The sequence below is a fragment of the Salvelinus fontinalis genome, chromosome 11 (assembly GCF_029448725.1).
Source record: "Salvelinus fontinalis isolate EN_2023a chromosome 11, ASM2944872v1, whole genome shotgun sequence".
NCBI lineage: Eukaryota > Metazoa > Chordata > Actinopteri > Salmoniformes > Salmonidae > Salvelinus > Salvelinus fontinalis.
The window spans coordinates 20,247,418-20,263,642 of NC_074675.1; positions in this window are offsets into that span (position 1 = coordinate 20,247,418).

Consider the following 16,225-nt stretch of genomic DNA (forward strand, 5'->3'; position numbering starts at 1 on the left):
AACAAAACTAAAAGAATGGAAAGACAGGCAAAGGAAGATCTTACGGGATGCGGGAAAACCCTATACAAATCGTAAGGGTCAAGAAAAAACTGTGAAAAGCTGTCCAAAAGAGGTATGTGGAAGAACTGTATATCAAACAATCAAGCTAGCTATAGAGTACAGTAGCTAACATGTATGTTCTGGGTTGTCTAATTTGTAACTATAGAGAAAACATATTAGCTAAAGTTTGTTGGCTACTGACTTATACATTATCCTTATAAATATTATTGCTAGATTATAGAAGAAACATAGCTAGCTATTTTTTTTCCATCCATAGGATGATTCGACATGGCTACAGTAGCTACCTAGTTATAGGTAACGTTACACTGTATCCTGCAGGGAAGAGCGTGTTCCACAACGTGCAGAAAGGATTGTGGAAAGTTGAATGATGCATCTGCATCTGTTCAACAGTTTCTACACTGTCCCATACGAGAAACAACAAGCGTTGATTCTCTCCGGCTTAGAACAGGTTAGAAATAAGACAAAACGCCTATTATTATAATAGCTATATTGAACACTTGCATAGTTTAACTTTGACAGTAATGATACGTACATTAAAAGTGCAGTGTTACGCAATGGTGCAATACAAACTCATTCTGTGTATAGGTTGGGAGTGTGTGAAAGATGGAGGTCCTGATCAAGCAATACCCTGAATGTGCTACAGTATATTCAATTCTGAATTTATCATTGTCAATTTTTATTGCAGCATGAGGTGAAATGGAGACGTAAACCTGAGGATACAAAGGAGAACAACCAACAGCCGTCTTCAGGGAAGTGAAAATATGAAGAGAAGAGAAGAATACCACAGCATTTTCAAACAGCAGAGTCTCAATTTTGGCCAATCAAGGAGTGACACCTGTGGCAAATGTGACGCATTCTTCACTAAGATGTCAGCAGCAACATCTGAAGATGAGAAGAGGAAGATTGCAGTTGAAAGTGAGTTGCACCATCGAAAAGCCAAAAAGGCCTACACACAGCTTCAAAGTGACACTGAGTGGGCTAAAGCCAATGCTGACTGCCATGTCATTTCTGACCCACTCCAATGTCTACTACCAGCGGCAGCTGTCAAATTTTAACCTTTGCATCCAGGAACTTGGAAAAGAAGATCCTGCATACATGTGTGTTTGGCATGAGGGGATTGCACACCGAGGGTTCATTGAGGTGGAAAGCTGCATATTGAAGTGGGTGAAGACAAAATTCACGCCACTCACCAAACCAGAGGTACGCAAGTTGATCATCTTCAGTGACAGATGCTGTGGGCAGAATAACAACTGGCGGATGCTCAATCTGATGTCGATGCTCGTCTCTATGGGTTACTTTACCCAAGTTCAGCAGAAGTTCATGGTCTGGCCATTCTTTTCTTCCTTGTGATCGATCTTTTGCCACCATCGAGAAGAGGCGCAAGGTGTCAGTCCTTCATACACCTGATGATGTTTCAAAGATGATACTTGAAGCACAACCAGCAAAACCATTCAAGGTGATGAGGATGCAATGTGAAGACTTCAGGCACGTCCCAGATTATGTCCTCAAGCGACCAGCTGGACTACAGATCACCTCAGTGAGGTGGTTAAAAGTCACAGGTATTGCACAGAGAATAGTTTACTAACATCCCATCAACATGCAACATGTTGTTCTAACAATAAAATATCCTAATGCTTGACTATGAAAGTTGTTTATTGATGTCAGGAACTTAAAATGTTTGTTTTCTAATTTCAGTTGATCCTTGGAATCTGTACGCCATACAGAGCCACAGTCTATTTGAGGGATGGAAATCGTAGCTGATCTCCAAACCAAAACAAGGAGCTACACCTCAACCTCCCTATTTTGCAAGCCACTACCCTAGAGCATATGAGATTCCTCTGCCCATAAAAAAAACAAGTACCAAGTTCTGATGACCATGCTCAACTACTTGCCAGCTGCTGCACGCTCTTTTTATAAATCACTGCAGAGTGAATAATTTCTTGTTAACCCAAGCAACATAATTAACTGTTTTTTCTGTGAGTTTATGATCCCCTGAACCTGTGTAGTATGTTGAATCTGAATACATTTCAGAAGACATGTCACCCCTATTGTAGGAAATTAAATGTATAGTAGGTGTTTTCTATGTGAATCAATTTGTGTAGTATTTGAACCAGCACAATATATTGAATTAATTTAATTTTAAGATGTTGTTCCTAGTGTAGAAAATGTTATGTACAATGTGTTCTGTTGAGAATTATTTTGTGTGTGATCATTTGAACATTTTTTAATCTGAATTAATTAAAAACAAATAAGTCATCACATACAGTATGTGAGTATTCATTTGATCTTGATTCCCTTTTTTTATTCATTACAATATACAGTACTTCTCTCTGTCACCACATTTAGCATGAACTCTAAGCAGTTAATACTTATTTACTGCTGTCACCTCAGTACAGAAGGACATTTCTTGCCTTTAGCATGGGTTTAATGCAATTCAAAACTTAATTGCTGATCATAGTGTTAAACGCAAAGTGAATGGTTTTCTGAACGTTTTGTAATATTGACCGTAGGGACCTGCATAATGGACATGCATATTGGCACATCACATTGATCCATATTTGATATGTACAAGTTGTGCTTGTTTTGATTGAATTAATTTAATTGTATTCTATTTGTGTAGTTAGTCTATGGTATGTTCACATTGAGGGCTTCATTTTAAATGAGACTAAGATTTCATGACTCAACTTTTAAGAAAAGTCATCAGTGCTGAAGTTGATAGACCACCTTTAAATGAACCTCCATACAAATGAATTAACGACATATTGCAGTTAAGTTATTTACATGAAGGGCATCTGTACTTGAAAGTACTTAAAACATCATATCAGGTGTTAAAAAAGGACATCTTACAAGAGTCATGCAAAATGTCACATATACTGTTCTTCCACAAACTGAAATCATCACTGGAGATATACTGTTCTTCCACATTCTAAAAATTAAAACGACAATAAAAAAAGTATATTTTGAAATAACAAAAAAATATTAATTGTTGTTGGAAGATATGGGTATGGTGAATTATTTGTCAACCATAAAACACCTAATGTGGTACACACAATTAATAATGTAAAAATAACTGATTATCTTAAAATGGAAAAATTGTCACATATATGGTTCTTCTGTAGGATTCACTTTATTTCAAAAGCCTTTTCAAAATCAGCTATGAAATCCAGGCCTTGTGTCCCTGATATTTCATAGTATTCTATTGTTTCCAGTACTTCTTATATTATCTCCAAAGTATTGTCCATGTAAAAGACCTGTCTGATTAGGATAAATAACATCTGACAAAACCTTTTTAATTCTATGCACCAAGCATTTAGCTAGAATTTTTGCATCACAACACTGAAGTGTAAGAGGTCTCAATTTTTTTTAATGGACTGGATCTTTATATATACCACTTGGATCCTGTTTCAGTAATAATGAAATCAGACCTTCTTGTTCTCTGTCCGATCATCTACCGTTTAAATAGGAGTGGTTGAAACATGCTAATAATGGTCCTCTGAGTATATCAAAACAAGTTTGGTATACTTCCACTGGTATGCCATCCAGCCCTGGAGTTTTCCCGGACTTAACAGCTTTAACTTCTCTAGGGTAGGTGAGACGCTAACGTCCCACCAGGCCAACATCCGGTGAAACTGCAGAGAGCTAACATTTTAAATACACCATTCGTTGTATTAAACATTCTTGTAAATACATGTATCTTACATCATTTAAAAGATGAACCTCTTATTAATCCAGCCGCTGTGTCAGATTTCAAAAAGGTTTACTGCAAAAGCAAACATGCGATTTTCTGAGGACGGCGCCCCACACACACAAGTATTACTAGCATTTTCCAACCAAGCATTAGCGTCACGAAAGTCAGAAATAACAATAAAATAAATCGCTTACCATTGAAGATCTTCCTCTGGTGGCAATGGCAAGTGTCCTAACTAAACAGTGAATGTTAGTTTTGTTTGAGAAAAATCAATTTTTATAGCCTAACACGAAACATTTGTAAACCGGTTGCGTTGTGATATCCGTCTCATTCAACTTTGGACGAAGCGTTCGTAGTAATTACACACACTAAACAAACGTTTATCCAGTCATGGTTGGTTTCATTGTAATCCTCTGGTTGTTACTAACACAACCATACATGATGGTTCTTTTCCTGGGACGTATTGACCGAAACAAACCGATTTGAAGACACCAATCAATGACCTCAATGCGCACCAATGGCAGGACCGGTCTATCGTTGATTGACTGTATTTTGGCCCAATGACCACTGATCATATTGAAATCTAGCTTGGAAGATAGCCAATGAGCTGAGGTAAACGGCAATATGTAATGGTTTATACGTTCGAAGACCAGCCTTTGTCGTAAACTCTGGCGTAAAAGAGGTTCATTCGCCATTGCAAATCCTACTTGACGGAGCCACGAGTGTTACGCATAGCAGTACATATTCATTAGCATTTTCAACAAGTTTATCTATTTAAATTATGGCAAATAAATCAGGAAAAGCTAAAACAAAGTCTAGGTATACAGATTTAACCCAAATTATAGAGGAAATTGATAGAGACAGCCCCCCATCTCACAGCTAGCCTTCAGGGAGCTGCTCATCCAGGAGCTTGCTAGCTACAGCAAGTCCACTGCAGCACCTTCTGCTCCAACCAGTGGTATTCACCTGCCCAGATTCATCTCTGCAGGCATAAATGTGCCTCAGGGCAAAAAGGGCACAGTAGGGAGACGTCGTTGTGCCCTTTGTCACAGGAAATGCCCCATCACCTGCACCACCTGTTCAGTAAGCCTCTGCTTTACAGCAGAAAGAGACTGCTATAGGCCATGGCACCAGCAGCACAATATTGTGTAGAGGCTTGAGGGTCTTCACAATATTGTAAATAGAAAATGTGTAAATAGTTACCCTTGTTATTTGTTTGTTTATTATTATTTAATAATTTTTTTCATATATATATATAATTTTTTGGGGGTGTGTTAGAATAGCATTTATGTATTTTGTATATAGTTCTTTCCTTCAAAATGTATCACTGTACCAATTCGGCCACTTCGGGTACATTTGGGTACATTTGTGTGGGACACCTGGGTGACTTCATGCTCAATGTCATGTAGCTCGCACATTTTTGAAGTTATCTGTCTAAAACTTTGCTCAGCTATTGCTGCCATCTTATGTTCTTCATTCAAATCATCCACAGCATCCTATCTGTATGTTTGGCTGTTCTTGGTCATTTGAAAGATGATGCAGCAACAATAAAAAACAGAAAACGTATGTTTATTTCCTTGTATTTTCTTCTACCAGATCTATTGTGTTATATTCTCCTACATTCAATTCACATTTCCACAGAATTCAGAGTGTTTCCTTTCAAATGATACCAAGAATATGCATATCCTTGCTTCTGGGCCTGAGCTACAGGCAGTTAGATTAGGGTATGTCTTTAGGCGGAAATTGAGAAGAAGGGGGGTACGCCAAAGAAGTTAATTGCATCAAGAAGTTCCTCTTCTGTAATTTGGCCTTCACATGAGTCTTTCTGTACAGATGTAAATGTAACATTATTAATAGGGAAAAAATCCATACAATTAGCTTCGGTTAGAGGAGATAGATAGATAATATATTACACTGGATCTTTCTTGAATAAGTTCATCCATTTATTTTTGTTTTTCCTTCAACTTATTCTGTGCCTCTATGGTACAGTTTTTATTGCTATATATCTGTACTGTTAGTCCTTACATTTTTTTGTTAATATGACTCTTTTGACCTAAATTGCTGTTGTTTTATAGATTAGTACTGAATTGCATGGCCTCTAAAGGCACATTTAAAAGTGTCCCATACAATAAGGGGATCTGCTGTACCTATGTTATGTCAGGAAAAGTCAGTTAGACATTCTTCTGTCCTAGTTAAAAACAAGTTATCATCCAGTAGGCTTTGATTAAATTTCCAATATCCTTGCCCACGTGGAAATTCTGTAAGAGTAATATATATGCCAATTATGTGATGTTCCGACCGCATTCTGTTCCCTAAAACTGCATTGTTGGTTAAGGGCTTGTAAGTAAGCACTTCACCTGTTGTATTCTGCGCATGTGACAAATAACATTTTATTTGATTTAAAGCACACCAATAATAAGAACAGGCTTGCAACATCAACTGTTCATATCAGACTGCATGAATCAGGCCTTCATGGTTGAATTGCTGCAAAGAAAGCACTACTAAAGGACACCAATAAGAAGAAGATACTTGCTTGGGCCAAGAAACACGAGCAATGGACATTAGACTGGTGGAAATCTGTCCTTTGGTCTGATGTCTCCAAATTTGAGATTTTTGGTTCCAACCGCCGTGTCTTTGTAAGACGCAGAGTAGGTGAACGGATAATCTCCGCATGTGTGTGAAACATGGAGGAGGTGTGATGGTGTGGGGATGCTTTGCTGGGGATTTATTTCAAATTCAAGGCACACATAACCAGAATGGCTACCACAGCATTCAGCAGCGATACACCATCCCATCTGCTTTGCGCTTAGTGGGACTATCATTTGTTATTCAGCAGGACAATGACCCATCACACCTCCAGGCTGTGTAAGGGCTATTTGACCAAGGAAAGTGATGGAGTGCTGTATCAGATGACCTGTCCTCCACAATCACCCGACCTCAACCCAATTGAAATAGTTTGGGATGAGGTGGACCGCAGAGTGAAGGAAAAGCCGCCAAGTGCTCAGCATATGTGGGAACTCCTTCAAAACGGTTGGAAAAGCATTCCAGGTAAAGCTGGTCGAGAGAATGCCAAGAGAGCAAAGCAATCATCAAGGCAAAGGGTGGCTATTTTGAAGAATCTCAAATATAAAATATATTTTGATTTGTTTAACACTTTTTTAGATTCTACATGATTCCATATGTGTTAATTCAAAGTTTTGATGTCTTGTAGAAAATAGTACAAATAAAGGAAAAACCCTTGAATGAGCAGGTGTGTTCAAACTTTTGACTGGTACTGTACACTAAGAAAAAAGAAGGAACCGCACGACATAGAACATCTCATTGTGATTGAAGAATCCATAGAATCAAATCACTTCTGCAAAAATTGGAACACACTACACAAACAACTCGAAGAGCTATCTATCCAAAATAGAGATGTATGGATAAACTTTTCGGACATATACAGTTGAAATCGGAAGTTTACATACACCTTAGCCAAATACATTTAAACTCAGTTTTTCACAATTCCTGACATTTAATCCTAGTAAAAATTCCCGGTCTTAGGTCATTTACGATCAACAATTTATTTTTCTGAATGTCAGAATAAAATTTGAGAATAATTTTTCAGCTTTTATTTCTTTCATCACATTCCCAGTGGGTCAGAAGTTTACATACACTCAATTAGTATTTGTTAGCATTGCCTTTAAATTGTTTAACTTGGGTCAAATGTTTCGGGTAGCCTTCCAAAAGCTTCCCACAATAAATTGGGTGAATTTGGGCCATTCCTCCTGACAGAGCTGGTGTAACTGAGTCCAGTCCCTCCTGCAGCAAAGCACCCCCACAATATGATGCTGGCCCCCCCGTGCTTTACGGTTGGGATGGTGTTCTTCGACTTGCAAGCCTCCCCCTTTTTCCTCCAAACATAATAATGGTCAATATGGCCAAACAGTTCTATTTTAGTTTCATCAGACCAGAGGACATTTCTCCAAAAGTACGATCTTTGTCCCCGTGCGCAGTTGCAAACTGTATTCTGTCTTTTTTATGGCGGTTTTGGTGCAGTGGTTTCTTCCTTGCTGAGCGGCCTTTCAGGTTATGTCGATATAGGACTCGTTTTACTGTGGATATAGATACTTTTGCACCTGTTTCCTCCAGCATCTTCACTCGGTCCTTTGCTGTTGTTCTGGGATTGATTTGCACTTTTCGCACCAAGGTACGTTCATCTCTAGGAGACAAAACGCGTCTCCTTCCTGTGCGGTATTTTATTTTACCGTTATTTTACCAGGTAAGTTGACTGAGAACACGTTCTCATTTGCAGCAACGACCTGGGGAATAGTTACAGGGGAGAGGAGGGGGATGAATGAGCCAATTCAAAACTGGGGATTATTAGGTGACCATGATGGTTTGAGGGCCAGATTGGGAATTTAGCCAGGACACCGGGGTTAACACCCCTACTCTTACGATAAGTGCCATGGGATCTTTAATGACCTCAGAGAGTCAGGACACCCGTTTAACGTCCCATCCGAAAGACGGCACCCTACACAGGGCAGTGTCCCCAATCACTGCCCTGGGGCATTGGGATATTTTTTAGACCAGAGGAAAGAGTGCCTCCTACTGGCCCTCCAACACCACTTCCAGCAGCATCTGGTCTCCCATCCAGGGACTGACCAGGACCAACCCTGCTTAGCTTCAGAAGCAAGCCAGTAGTGGTATGCAGGGTGGTATGCTGCTGGCTAAAGTATTTTTATGACGGCTGCGGAGTACCATGGGGTTTATACTTGCGTACTATTGTTTGTACAGATGAACGTGATATCTTCAGGCGTTTGGAAATTTCTCCCAAGGATGAACCAGATTTGTGGAGGTCTACAATTGTATTTTTTTAGGTCTTGGCTGATTTCTTTTGATTTTCCCATAATGTCAAGCAAAGAGTCACTGACTCTGAAGGTAGGCGTTGAAATACATCCACAGCTACACCTCCAATTGACTCAAATGATGCCAATTAGCCTATCAGAAGCGTCTAAATGCATGACATAATTTTCTGGAATTTTCCAAGCTGTTTAAAGGCACAGTCAACTTAGTGTATGTAAACTTCTGACCCACTGGAAAAGTGATACAGTGAATTATAAGTCAACTAATCTGTAAACAATTGTTGGAAAAATTACTTCTGTCATGCACAAAATAGATGTCATAACCGACTTGCCAAAACTATAGTTTGTTAAGAAGACATTTGTGGAGTGGTTGAAAAACGAGTTTTAATGAGTGTAAAACTTCCGACTTCAACTGTAACAAGAGAAAAAACATACACATGATAATTTACAAAACTTAGAATCAGCTATTAAAAACTACCAGAACCCACTGGATTATCCAATTAAATTGAATTAGCTAGAGGACAAAATACAAACCCTCCAACCAAAAAAGGCCTGTGGTGTTAATGGTATACTACAGTTTTCCACAATTGTATACACACATTTGCTGAATCTTTGGGCCATTTCCCCAAAACTCATAACACAAAATACAAAACTCTACAAATCTTTAGAAAAAGCAAACACTGCACTCAAAACTGTTTTATCTCATTCAATGTTTTTTTTGCATCAAAATGACACACACACACACACACGTCATATGAATAGATCTGTCTACCAACCAACAACACACTGATGTGCTCAACACAAAACACGACTATGAATATCCCATCAGTAGGTTTATGCCTTTTGCATTTTCAGTGTTACACTGTAGCCGGTTGTAAAAGATTGTTACAGTAATGTATACCTACTCAAATATACATAAACAAATGCAATACAGTAAGAAAAACATTGTCATTTATTTTTCAAAATGCTGTTTTTTTGAACAACTGTGTTTTGTATGTAACACTTTCCATACCCAACAGGAGAAAACCAGGAAAAACATTCAGTAAGGTACAGGGTTTTCTGCACAAAAACGTGGCTCATTCTTTCAAAACTCTAAACACAAAAAGACAAAAACACATGCATAATGTAAGAAAAAATACTTTAGACTGCATCCTGCCTCCTATTTTGGTCTGGCCACAGCACCTCATATTCTACATCACAAGTGATGTTCTCTCTGGCTAAATAGCGGGGAAAGAATCTTCTGTAGTGACGGATCCAGCCGCCGAAAGCCCCCACATCAACTTCACCACATGCATCCTCCATTGCCTGGAGAAGAGGCATGCGTGCGAGGGGATGGCGGTCATACACCTTCCATCGCCATGCCGAAAAAAACTCTTCAATTGGGTTTAGGAATGGGGAATATGGTGGGAGGTATGGAACAATAACTTATGGGTGGTCGTTGAACCAGTTGCGGACAAGAGCAGACTGGAGGAAACTCACTTTGTCCCAGATGACAACATACCTGGGCTGCTTTGGTCCATCCCTCTGCTCAGCTGGAATGAGGATGCCATGTAGTGTGTCCAGGAATGTGATGAAAAGGGCGGTGTTGTAGGGACCATTATTGGCATGGTGATTGCTGGCGAACGGCTAACGGCTGCGCACATGGTGATGTTCCCTCCACGCTGTCCAGGGACATTCACAATGGCACGGTGGCCAATAATGTTTTGTCCCCATCCACTTCTTTTGGCTAGGTTGAAGCCAGCCTCATCAATGTAAATATAAACGTGCTGAATTGCAGCTGCACCCAGCTCCAAGACTCTCTGAAACAGACAACAAGAAAATATGTGACATAGACTTAGAGCAGTCAATGTGGTGAGGCACAATACACTGGATTACAGTACTGTAGCTTGTCTATACAGTGCTGATATGATAGTAAATTCACAGTATAGTACTTACTTGCACATATTCATAGCGCTGTTCTTTAACCCTCTCTGAGTTTTGCTTAAATGGCACCCTGTAGACCTGTTTCATCCGGATTCAGTTGCGCTGTAATACACGGTCCAATGTAGACAAGCCCTCCTGGTAAATGTTATTGAATATTGTGTTGTCTGCAATTATGTGGTTCTGGATTTCTCGTAGTCTAATGGTATTGTTTGCCACCACCATGTTCACAATAGAAGTCTCCTGTCCTGGTGTGAACTGCCGGTGTCTTCCACCCTGACCTGGCCGTCTCTCAGTTCTGCAGAAGATCCACTGAAGCCAGCTGGTTCTGGGGCTCAGTTCACAAACACAAACAGACCCCACAGAGCCCCAGGACAGAAACACATTTAGACCTAACCAAATTATGAGAAAGCAAAAAGTTAACTATTTGACACACTGTAAAGAATAAACAAAAAAACAGAGCAAATTGGAATGCTATCTGGCCCTAAACTCTCATACTCTGTGGCAGAATACGTGACTGACCCTAAATTAAGAAAATCCTTGACTATGTACAGACTCAGTGAGCATAGCCTTGCTATTGAGCGAGGCTGCCATAGGTATGTATACCTGGCTCTCGAAAGATGGCAGGCTATGTGCCCACTGCCCAAAAAACGAGGTGGAAACTGAGCTACACTTCCTAACCTCCTTCCAAATATATGACCACATTAGAGACACATATTTCCAACAAAGAATTTGGAAACAAATCAAACATTGATAAACTCCCATATCTGATAGACAAAATACTGCAGTGTGCAGTCACAGCAGCAAGATTTGTGGACTGTTGGCATGAGAAAAGGGCAACCAGTGGAGCACAAACGACATTGTAAATACAAACTATATCTGTTTATTTTCCCTTTCATACTTCAAGTACTTGCACATTGTTACCACACTGTACTGTACATAGCCAATAATATAACTATTGAAATGTCTATATTCTGTTAAAATCTTTGTGAGTGTAATTTTTACTAATGTTTCCCTTGTTTATTGCCTATTCCATTTGCTTTGGCAATGTAAACATATTTGTTTCAATAAAGCCACTTGAATTTAATTGAATTGAGAGAGAAAGAGAGACATGTTCTATACAAGTGCACAATTACAGTGGCAAGAAAAAGTATGTGAGCCCAATTTTTTTTTGCATCTGATCTCCTAGAGTGTGCGGCTCTCCTTTATTTTCAACCCTTTGGAATTATCTGGATTTCTGCATAAATGTTATCTGATCTTCATCTAAGTCACAACAATAGACAAACATAGTGTGCTTAAACTAATAGCACAGAAATTATTGTATTTGTCTTGTCTATATTGAATACATAATTTAAACATTCACAGTGTAGGTTGGAAAAAAGTATGTGAACCCCTCGGCAAATTACTTCTCCAAAAGCTAATTGTAGTCAGGAATCAGCTAACCTGGAGTCCAATCAATGAGACGAGATTGGAGATGTTGGTTAGAGCTGCCTTGCCCTATAAAAAACACTCTCAAAATTCGAGTTTGCTATTCACACGAGGCACTGCCTGATGTGAACCATGCCTCAAACAAAAGAGATCTCAGAAAACCTAAGTGTAACGAGTATTACCGAAGGTGGCCTCCCTTCCTGTTCGAGTGGCGCTCGGCGGTCGTCGTCGCCGGTCTACTAGCTGCCACCGATCCCTTTTTCCTTTTCGTTTGGTTTTGACTAATTGATTTCACCTGTTTATTGTTTGGTTGTTAGGGTGGTGTTATTTAAGTTCGTTTAGCCCGTTTATGTTTGTGCGGGCTTGTCTCTCTGTTTGTTTATGAGGTTGTTATTTTCATTGGGGTTTTTCCACAGTCTGGATTTATTTTCCAATTTTGGACTTTATTCAAGTCGGAGTTTTACGCCAATGTTTTTGACGTTACCAGTTGTTATTCTGGTTGGACATTAAAAAGTGGTTTTCCCCATTACCTTTGCTCTCTGCGCCTGACTCCTTACTCTTGTCCTCATTGAGTGTAACAGAAGCCCGCACCCCATTATGGAGCCAGCAGGAGCAGCGACCACCCTTCTCCCCACGATGGAGGAGAGAGTCCTTCATCACACGTCCATCCTCCATCGCATCGGATCAGCTATGGATCTTATGATGGAGAGGATGGATCGTTGGGAGAGGAGTGGTCTCCCTACTAACCCACCTACCCTCCCTCCAGCAACTATACCATCTCCTCCAGCGGGACCCGGTACCAGCGCTTTGCGTATTACGCCTCCAAGCCAGTACGATGGAGGGGCGGCGGGGTGCCAGGGATTCCTGCTACAATTAGATCTGTACCTGGCCACCGTCCGACCAGCTCCCTCGGACGAAGAGAGCGTGAGTGTCCTCGTCTCCTGCCTGACGGGTAGAGCCCTAGAGTGGGCCAATGCGGTCTGGAACGGGGCCGACTCAGCGAGGGGCCACTACCCGGAGTTCACCCGCCGTTTTCGGGCCGTGTTCGATCACCCTCCAGATGGCCGAGCGGCGGGTGAGAGATTGTTCTATCTACGACAGGGGACGAGGAGCGCGCAGGACTTCGCGCTGGATTTCCGGACCTTGGCCGCTGGAGCAGGGTGGAACGACAGGGCCCTGATAGACCATTACAGGTGTAGCCTGAGAGAGGACGTCCGCAGAGAGCTGGCTTGTCGGGACACTACGCTAAGTTTGGATGAACTAATAGACATGTCTATCCGGTTAGACCATCTGCTAGCTGCTCGCGGACGTTCTGAAAGGGTCCTGTCCGTTCCATCTCCTGCTGGGAACTTTATAGCTGGGAACTGGGAACTTTATAGATTGCGGACTTGCTCAGAGGTTGAGGATTCCGTTAGTTAAGGTAGACCCCCCTTTTCCTGTGCACTCCTTAGATAGTCGACCGTTAGGGTCAGGGCTGGTCAGGGAGGCCACAATTCCTTTGGAGATGATTACGCAGGGGAATCATAAGGAACGGATTAGTCTGTTTCTTATCGATTCACCTGCGTTTCCGGTGGTGCTGGGGATTCCTTGGCTGGCTATTCACAATCCGACGATTTCGTGGAAACAGGGAGCTCTACAGGGGTGGTCTGATGAGTGTTCAGGCAGGTGTGTAGGAGTTTCCATCGGTGCGACAACGGTGGAGAGTCCAGACCAGGTTTCCACCGTGCGCATTCCCGCTGAGTATGCCGATTTGGCTATCGCCTTCAGTAAAAAGAAGGCGACTCAATTACCTCCCCATCGACAGGGGGATTGCGTGATAAACCTCCAGGTAAACGCTGCACTTCCCAGGAGTCATGTGTATCCTTTGTCCCAGGAGGAGACGTTGGCTATGGAGACATATGTCACGGAAGCTCTGGGACAGGGATTCATTCGGCCCTCCATGTCACCCATCTCCTCGAGTTTCTTTTTTGTGAAGAAAAAGGATGGTGGGTTGCGTCCGTGTATTGATTATCGAGGTCTCAATATCATCACGGTGGGTTTTAGTTACCCACTACCTCTCATCGCTACGGCGATGGAATCATTCCACGGAGCACGGTTCTTCACGAAACTGGATCTCAGGAGCGCGTATAATCTGGTGCGTATTCGGGAGGGAGATGAGTGGAAAACCGCGTTTAGTACTACATCGGGCCATTATGAGTACCTCGTCATGCCGTACGGGTTAAAGAATGCTCCAGCTGTCTTTCAATCCTTTGTTGACGAGATTCTCAGAGACCTGCACGGACAGGGTGTGGTGGTGTATATTGACGATATTTTGATCTACTCCGCTACACGCGCCGCGCATGTGTCTCTGGTGCGCAAGGTTCTTGGGCGACTGCTGGAGCATGACCTGTACGTGAAGGCGGAGAAATGTGAGTTTTCTAAACAAGCCGTTTCCTTCCTGGGTTACCGCATTTCCAGCTCGGGGGTGGATATAGGGGGTGACCGCGTAAAAGCCGTGCGTAATTGGCCGACTCCGACCACGGTAAAAGAGGTGCAGCGGTTCTTAGGGTTTGCCAATTACTACCGGAAGTTTATCCGGGGTTTTGGTCAGGTAGCAGCCCCTATTACCTCACTACTGAAGGGGGGCCGGTGCGTTTGCAGTGGTCGGCAGAGGCAGACAGGGCCTTCTGTAGGTTGAGGGTGCTGTTTACCGAGGCGCCAGTGTTGGCGCATCCGGACCCTTCTTTGGCGTTTATAGTAGAGGTGGACGCATCCGAGGCTGGGGTTGGAGCGGTGCTCTCACAGCGCTCGGGTGTGCCACCAAAACTCCGCCCTTGTGCTTTTTTTTCGAAAAAACTCGGGCCAGCGGAGCGGAATTATGATGTGGGGGATAGGGAGTTGTTGGCTATGGTTAAAGCCCTGAAGGTGTGGAGACACTGGCTTGAGGGGGCTAAGCACCCTTTCCTCATCTGGACTGACCACCGTAACCTGGAGTATATCCGATCAGCTAAGAGACTGAATCCGCGTCAGGCAAGGTGGGCCATGTATTTCACCAGATTTCGTTTTACGATCTCGTATCGACCAGGTTCCCTTAACACTAAGGCCGACGCGTTGTTTCGCCTCTATGACTCAGAGGAGCGGTCCATCGATCCTACTCCCATCATTCCGGCGGCCAAGTTGGTGGCACCGATAGTATGGGAGGTGGACGCGGACATCGAGCGGGCGTTAAGGGAGGAACCTGCGCCTCCACAGTGCCCGGAGGGGCGTAGGTATGTACCGCTTGCTGTTCGTGATCAATTGATTCGATGGGCTCATGGTATACTCTCGTCAGGTCACCCGGGTATTTCGAGGACAGTGCGAGGTCTTAGGGGGAAGTACTGGTGGCCCACCTTGGAGAGGGATGTGCGATTCTATGTCTCTTCCTGTTCGGTGTGCGCTCAGAGTAAGGCTCCTAGGCACCTGCCTCGAGGGAAGTTACAACCCCTCCCCGTTCCACAACGGCCGTGGTCCCATCTTTCGGTAGATTTTCTGACTGACTTACCTCCATCTCAGGGGAACACCACGATCCTGGTCGTTGTGGATCGGTTCTCTAAGTCCTGCCGTCTTATCCCGTTGCCCGGTCTCCCTACGGCCCTGCAGACTGCGGAGGCATTATTTACCCATGTCTTCCGGCACTACGGGGTGCCCGAGGATATTGTTTCTGATCGGGGTCCCCAGTTCACTTCCAGAATATGGAAGGCGTTTATGGAGCATTTGGGGGTCTCGGTCAGCCTTACATCGGGGTATCACCCGGAGAGTAATGGGCAGGTGGAGAGAGTGAACCAGGAGGTGGGTAGGTTTCTGCGGTCGTATTGCCAGGACCGGCCAGGGGAGTGGTCAAGATACATCCCCTGGGCAGAGATTGCTCAGAACTCACTAAGCCACTCCTCTACCAACATGTCACCATTTGAGTGTGTGTTGGGGTATCAGCCGGTTCTGGCACCATGGCATCAGAGTCAGACCGAGGCTCCTGCGGTGGAGGAGTGGGTACAGCGCTCTAAGGAGACTTGGAGAGCCGTCCAGGAGTCTCTGCGTCAGGCGAGTAGACGGCAGAAGAAGAGCGCTGACCGTCACCGCAGTGAGGCCCCCGTGTTTGCACCGGGGGATAGGGTCTGGCTCTCGACCCGAAACCTGCCCCTCCGCTTGCCCTGCCGGAAGCTGGGTCCGCAGTGTGTAGGGCCATTTAAAGTCCTGAGGAGAATAAATGAGGTGTGTTACCGATTGTTACTTCCTTCTTATTATCGTATTAACCCCTCATTTCATGTGT